The 8,013-nt window shown below is 43.3% G+C and overlaps 1 pseudogene; it reads left to right on the top strand.

Annotated features, from left to right (window-relative positions):
• Positions 1-8,013, top strand: part of LOC112074769 (hemopexin-like) — a 19,900-nt pseudogene that overhangs the window by 2,343 nt on the left and 9,544 nt on the right.

Here is an 8,013-nt window from a genome sequence, read left to right as displayed (position 1 = left end):
AGGACCTAACCAGTGTCCTTAGATTACTAAGTGTCCTTAGACAGAGACCTAACCAGTGTCCTTAGATTACTAAGTGTCCTTAGACAGAGACCTAACCATGTCCTTAGATTACTAAGTGTCCTTAGACAGAGACCTAACCAGTGTCCTTAGATTACTAAGTGTCCTTAGACAGAGACCTAACCAGTGTCCTTAGATTACTAAGTGTCCTTAGACAGAGACCTAACCAGTGTCCTTAGATTACTAAGTGTCCTTAGACAGAGACCTAACCAGTGTCCTTAGATACTAAGTGTCCTTAGACAGAGACCTAACCAGTGTCCTTAGATTACTTTTAGCTAGACACTACTCATAGTCCCCAGAAGACAACTGAACCAGGTGACTTTTAGCTAGACACTACTCATAGTCCCCAGAAGACAACTGAACCAGGTGACTTTTAGCTAGACACTACTCATATGCCCCAGAAGACAACTGAACCAGGTGACTTTTAGTTTGACGCTACTCATAGTCCCCAGAAGACAACTGAACCAGGTGACTTTTAGCTAGACACTACTCATAGTCCCCAGAAGACAACTGAACCAGGTGACATTTAGTTTGACGCTACTCATAGTCCCCAGAAGACAACTGAACCAGGTGACTTTTAGCTAGACACTACTCATAGTCCCCAGAAGACAACTGAACCAGGTGACATTTAGTTTGACGCTACTCATAGTCCCCAGAAGACAACTGAACCAGGTGACTTTTAGCTAGACACTACTCATAGTCCCAGAAGACAACTGAACCAGGTGACATTTAGTTTGACGCTACTCATAGTCCCCAGAAGACAACTGAACCAGGTGACTTTTAGCTAGACACTACTCATAGCCCCAGAAGACAACTGAACCAGGTGACATTTAGTTTGACGCACTCATAGTCCCCAGAAGACAACTGAACCAGGTGACTTTTAGCTAGACACTACTCATAGTCCCCAGAAGACAACTGAACCAGGTGACATTTAGTTTGACGCTACTCATAGTCCCCAGAAGACAACTGAACCAGGTGACTTTTAGCTAGACACTACTCATAGTCCCCAGAAGACAACTGAACCAGGTGACATTTAGTTTGACGCTACTCATAGTCCCCAGAAGACAACTGAACCAGGTGACTTTTAGCTAGACACTACTCAGTCCCGAGAAGACACCTGAAGAGTGGTGACTTTTAGTTTGACGCTACTCATGATAAATTGCTGTACAATATGATCTTGTTGCCATCTGATGCACATTCAGATGTCATAAATCAGCACTGCAGAGCTCTCCCTGTCCTCTGCCGTGCCCTGATTGTATTACTGTTGATGAAAAAAAAAAAAACACAAAACATCCGGGTCAGATGGTTTAGACCCTTTCTTCTTTAAGGTTGCTGCCCCTGTCATCACCAGGCCTATCTCTGACCTTTAACCTGTCTCTCCTCTCTGGGGAGGTTCCCATTGCTTAGTAGGCAGCCACGGTGCGTCCTTTAATTTAAGGGGGAAATCAAGCTGTCCTAACTGTTATAGGCCAATTTCTATTTTGCCCTGTTTATCAAAAGTGTTGGAAGAACTTGTCAATAATCAACTGACTGGCTTTCTTGATGTTATAGTATTGTCTCTGCTATGCAATCTGGTTTCCGCTCAGGTTATGGACGTGTCACTGCAACCTTAAAGGGCCTCAATGACGTCACCTTCTAAGCTATGTTGTGCTAATATTTTTACTTGTTGTCCAAAGCTTTTGATACGGAGACCATTCCTTTTTAAGGAGTATCGGTGTCTCTGAGGGGTCTTTGGCCTGATTTGCTAACTATGCCGATGAGATACGTTATAAACACGACCATATAAACAAACACCTGCTATACGGATGAGTGGGACAGGAAGCGATGTGAATTATAGAGTTACTAGATGAATGAAATGACATTCCATTCAGACCAGCCCTTCTGATTGAACTTTTGTAACACATTAGTAACAGCAGAGATTTTAGAGGAAGGGATTCAAAAAAAGGACGTTTTCCGTTGAACAAATGTTTCACCGTTTCGGTTTGCCAAGTCCCCCCCCCCCCACCTCGCCCCCCTGTTCCCCCCTGCCTAGTGACTAGGCAGATGAATTGCCACAGGCACTTTGAGAACTAGCACAGACCTCAAACAAAATTGTATTTCTCCTAGCAAATTTACTTAATGGAAAAACTTCCATTTGGTCTTGTCTTAAAATCGCCCAAAATTTACTCCGGTGACTGTGTGTGGGAAGAAACAGTAATATTTAATTTATCCTATGGCTTTCTCAGGAGATGAGGGACATGAGGGACACGACCATGCCCATCACGCTGTGTTTATGCTCGACGCTGCCAGGGGCTCGAGATGGACGCTGTTGCTGTGACTGAGGAAGGAATCCCTTACTTCTTCAAGGGTGAGTCATGGGCAGAGACGACTCTAGTCAGCTAGAACCAACTGTCACTCATTTAGTCATTGGTCACAAGCAGAGTATGTGAGCGGAGCTGGAGAAGCTAAGCGTTGAGCAAGATTCACAAACCTCGGCCTTCTCGGACCCTCCGATTTCGCTCCAGTAGCTCTTCAAGTAGGTCTTCAAGTAGCGCTCTAAGTAGCGCTTCAAGTAGCTCTTCAAATAGCGCTTCAAGTAGCGCTCCAAGTAGCGCTCTAAGTAGAGCTTCAAGTAGCTCTTCAAGTAGGGCTCCAAGTAGCGCTTCAAGTAGGTCTTCAAGTAGCGCTCTAAGTAGAGTTTCAAGTAGATCTTCAAGTAGCTCTTTAAGTAGGTATTAAAGTATATATTCAAGTAGCGAATCAGGTAGCGCTCCAAGTAGCGCTTCAAGTAGATTCAAGTGGTGCTCCAAGTAGCGCTTCAAGTAGATTCAAGTAGAGCTCCAAGTAGCGTTTCAAGTAGCTTCAAGTAGCGCTTCAAGTGGCGCTTCAAGTAGATTCAAGTAGCTCTTCAAGTAGGGCATCAAGTAGCGCTCCAAGTAGCGCTCCAAGTAGAGATTCAAGTAGATTCAAGTAGAGCTCCAAGTAGCGATTCAAGTAGATTTTCAAGTAGAGATTCAAGTAGAACTTCAAGTAGAGCTTCAAGTAGCGCTTCAAGTAGAGATTCAAGTAGAGCTTCAAGTAGAGCGTCAAGTAGAACTTCAAGTAGCTCATCAAGTAGAGTTTCAAGTAGCGCTCCAAGTAGCGCTCCAAGTAGAGCTTCAAGTAGAGTTTCAAGTAAATTCAAGTTGCGCATCAAGTAAATTCACGTAGAACTTCAAGTAGCTCCAAGTAGCTTCAAGTAGAGTTTCAAGTAGATTCAAGGTGCTTCAAGTAGATCCAAGTATGGCTTCAAGTAGATTTCAAGTAGAGCTTCAAGTAGCTTCAAGTAGCGCTCCAAGTAGCACTCCAAGTAGAGTCAAGTAGAGCTTCAAGTAGTTCTTCAAGTAGAGCTCCAAGTAGGGTAAAGTAGCGCTTCAAGTAGATCTTCAAGTAGCGTTCCAAGTAGCGCTCCAAGTAGCGCTCCAAGTAGCGCTTCAAGTAGCTCTTCAAGTAGCGATTCAAGTATCGCTCCAAGTAGCGGTTCAAGTAGAGCTTCAAGTAGATCTTCAAGTAGCGCTTCAAGTAGCGCTTCAAGTAGCAGTTCAAGTAGAGATTCAAGTAGATTCCAAGTAGCGCTTCAAGTAGCGCCTCAAGTAGATCTTCAAGTAGAGCTTCAAGTATCGCTCCAAGTAGAGCTTCAAGTAGAATTTCAAGTATCACTCTAAGTAGCGCTCCAAGTAGTGCTCCAAGTAGCGCTCCAAGTAGCGCTCCAAGTAGAACTCCAAGTAGCACTTCAAGTAGCGATCCAAGTAGTTTCAAGTAGAGCTTCAAGTAGCGCTTCAAGTAGCGCTCTAAGTAGCGCTCCAAGTATATCCAAGTAGAGCTTCAAGTAGCGCTTCAAGTAGCGTTCCAAGTAGCGCTTCAAGTAGCGCTTCAAGTAGCGCTAAATTCAGGAGCTCAGGGCATCCCCGCCCCAGAATGCATTTGTAGTCTACTTGTGTGCTGCTAACAGCCCCCTTGCTTTAGCTACTGTCATGGGAATTCTCGAAATATTTTCATAAAGAAACTCATAAAAACACACAGGTGCTAAATCAAGGTGATTTACACTTCGATCACACCGACAGCGAGTTTTTGGCATTTTGNAAGTAGGTCTTCAAGTAGCGCTCCAAGTAGCGCTCTAAGTAGGTCTTCAAGTAGCGCTCCAAGTAGCGCTCTAAGTAGGTCTTCAAGTAGCGCTCTAAGTAGCGCTTCAAGTAGATCTTCAAGTAGCGCTTCAAGTAGATCTTCAAGTATCGCTCCAAGTAGAGCTCTAAGTAGAGCTTCAAGTATCTCTTCAAGTAGATCTTCAAGTAGATCTTCAAGTAGAGCTTTAAGTATCGCTCCAAGTAGAGCTCTTAGTAGCTCTGCTTGGAGTAGTAGCTCTTCAAGTAGGTCTTCAAGTAGCGCTCTAAGTAGAGCTTCAAGTAGATCTTCAAGTAGCTGTTCAAGTAGGGCTCCAAGTACTGCTTCAAGTAGGTCTTCAAGTAGAGCTCTAAGTAGAGCTTCAAGTAGCTCATCAAATAGCGCTTCAAGTAGCGCTCTAAGTAGAGCTTCAAGTAGATCTTCAAGTAGGTCTTCAAGTAGGGCTCTAAGTAGAGCTTCAAGTAGATCTTCAAGTAGCTCTTCAAGTAGGGTCCAAGTAGCGCTTCAAGTAGGTATTCAAGTAGCGCTCTAAGTAGAGCTTCAAGTAGATCTTCAAGTAGATCTTCAAGTAGAGCTCCAAGTAGCGTTTCATGTAGATCTTCAAGTAGATCTTTAAGTAGGTATTAAAGTATATATTCAAGTAGCGAATCAAGTAGAGCTCCAAGTAGCGTTTCAAGTAGATTCGAGTAGTGCTCCAAGTAGCGCTTCAAGTAGATTCAAGTAGCGCTCCAAGTAGTGATTCAAGTAGCTCCAAGTAGAGCTTCAAGTGGCGTTTCAAGTAAATTCAAGTAGCTCTTCAAGTAGATCTTCAAGTAGGGCATCAAGTAGCGCTCCATGTAGCGCTCCAAGTAGCGATTCAAGTAGATTCAAGTAGCGCTCCAAGTAGAGCTTCAAGTAGAGCTTCAAGTAGATCTTCAAGTAGCTCATCAAGTAGATCTTCAAGTAGCGCTTCAAGTAGCACTCCAAGTAGCGCTCCAAGTAGAGTTTCAAGTAGCGCTTCAAGTAGCGCTCCAAGTAGCGCTTCAAGTAGAGTTTCAAGTAGATTCAAGTGCGCATCAAGTAGATTCACGTAGAACTTCAAGTAGCTCCAAGTAGATTCAAGTAGTGTTTCAAGTAGATTTCAAGGTGCTTCAAGTAGCTCCAAGTAGCGCTCCAAGTAGCGCTCCAAGTAGCGTCAAGTAGAGCTTCAAGTAGCGCTCCAAGTAGAGTAAAGTAGCGCTTCAAGTTGATCTTCAAGTAGCGCTTCAAGTAGATCTTCAAGTAGCGTTCCAAGTAGCGCTCCAAGTAGCGCTCCAAGTAGAACTCCAAGTAGCTCTTCAAGTAGCGCTCCAAGTAACGCTCCAAGTAGCGCTTCAAGTAGCGATTCAAGTAGAGCTCCAAGTAGCGCTTCAAGTAGCGCTCCAAGTAGCGCTCCAAGTAGCGTTTCAAGTAGAGTTTCAAGTATCGCTCCAAGTAGCGCTCCAAGTAGAACTTCAAGTAGCGATCCAAGTAGGTTCAAGTAGAGCTTCAAGTAGAGCTCCAAGTAGCGCTTCAAGTAGCGCTTCAAGTAGCGCTAAATTCAGGAGCTCAGGGCATCTCCGCCCCAGAATGCATTTGTAGTCTACTTGTGTGCTGCTAACAGCCCCCTTGCTTTAGCTACTGTCATGGGAATTCTCTAAATATTTTCATAAAGAAACTCATAAAAACACACAGGTGCTAAATCAAGGTGATTTACACTTCGATCACACCGACAGCGAGTTTTTTGGCCATTTTCTGGGACACCAAGAAAGTACATTCATTTCCAATGAGAAGCGCTGTACGATTTGTGCCACTTGCAGCATTGCGTTGCCAGAGTGTGCCATCAAGTGGTGGTTCGTGTCTGTGTTACGTTGGATTTATCAACGTACATGCAATCTAGTCACTGTCGTGTGTTCGAAAGCGCTGACAAAGATGGGGAGTGTGGTGATGATATGTAGTGTCCCACTGTTATGTGTAGGCTCGACTGCGCACCTGCTGGTACGGTGCTAAACTGTTAGGTTTACAGACGCGGAACGTCATGTTCTACGCGTACGCGATATGACAGTTGTTTACAACGCTGGCTACATGACACTGTCCACACCTAACAGAATATTGACGAAGCTGAAATGACACCTTATACCAAAAGTATGATGGTGTACTTAGTGCCAACACTGCTAACAATACAGGGAATGAGGTGGGTAAGATCAGTGTGTCATTGTAGCACAAGTAATTTATAAACAAAACATCTGATCTTTACACGTTTCGGTTCATTTTCGTTGCTCGTGTTTATATCCAAAAGGCACATAAATGGAATTTTGGCCAACAGGCCTGGCATATTCCTACGTTCAAAGAGCTTTCCGGTTTTAAAATTGAGTAATTTTGGCCTATAAACCTTCAGACTTACCTATAGAAAACAGATCACAAAAAACAACTTTGGCATCTCTGCTCAGCCTGGACAGAGTGACCAAAAGGGTGTTTAAGGCATCGCCAGTGAGTAGTGTAAGAGAGGATATTCCTCCGCTTGACGCACCTGCTCTCCAGGTACCATCACATGACCTGACAGCCACAGACAGGCCAAATTAATTCTAAAAAATGAATTAAAGGCACTAATAAGTCATTGTTTGATTTTAATTTTGTATTTCCATTCGTAAGTAAGTCAGAGCCTAATACGCATTTAATACACTATAAAAGATTTCAATACACGAAATGTTTGTTTAATGAAATGATGAGCGCTTATGTCCTGTACCAGTCTTGTCGCATCGCAAATGCTTCACAATGTATTTGTTTTGATGGCTATAGCTTGAATAATTGAAATAATATAGCCTAAAATAATTCATTTTCACTCTTCTTCAGGTCGCTGTCTGGCCCTGACCTATTTAGAGTGTTTAAATGATGTCTTAACAGTAATATGACATGTAACCTATTTTGAAATTATGTTGGCTTCTTACATTCACCTTTTCCTGTTTATTCAAATACTTTTCATTAAAATCCATATGGTTTGTTTCAATACTTAAAAAAACAAATTGGTTGTTGCAGGTAGTCACAAAAATAGATGTGTGTTRGTTAAATAGTGATTTTAATGATTGGAGCGAATTTGGAGCAGCGTTTTTTTGTTGTTGCGGAAAGGACACGGAGAGCTGAATACAAGCACCTCTCCRTGATCGATGAGCAGGATTTCCAACCGCTCAACTCTGCTCACATACTCTGGTCACAAGTCATGTGCTTTCTGTCATCGAACAGGTGCTTTTCAGCAGTAGGCTTTATAAAAAAAATCTATTTTACAAAGCCCTTTTTTTTACATCGGTTGTTGTCACAAAGTGCTTTACAGATACCCAGCCTAAAACCTCAAAGAGCAAGCAAATCTCAAAGAGCAAGCAATGCAGAGGCAGAAAGATAGTGGCTAGGAAAAACTCCCTACAAGGTAGAAACCTAGGAAGAAACCTACAGAGGAAYCAGGCTCCAAGTGGTGTCCAATCCATATYGTTTAGCTATTAATGCATACTGAATCAGTTTTGTAAGCAAGTTGAGGAAACTAGGGTGGGCTCTGTGGATTGTCCTTTTCTCTATTCCCATGGTGGCTGACCAAATGCGTTCCCTGCCAGGTGACCATGTGTTCAAGGGTTTCCACGGTAAAGCCGAGCTCTCCAACAAATCGTTCGTTGAGCTGGACGACCATCACCATCTGGGGCACGTGGACGCTGCCTTCCTCATGCACTTTCCAGACAAACCCACTGAGCATGACCACATCTTCTTCATGCTGGTACAGTCCATACCTTAAAAACACTTGGTACAGTCCGCACTGTCCATATATACTGCATC

Source organism: Salvelinus sp. IW2-2015, unplaced genomic scaffold (genome assembly GCF_002910315.2).
Source record: "Salvelinus sp. IW2-2015 unplaced genomic scaffold, ASM291031v2 Un_scaffold2810, whole genome shotgun sequence".
Classification (NCBI taxonomy): Eukaryota; Metazoa; Chordata; class Actinopteri; order Salmoniformes; family Salmonidae; genus Salvelinus; species Salvelinus sp. IW2-2015.
This window is presented reverse-complemented; position numbering and strand designations above follow the sequence as displayed.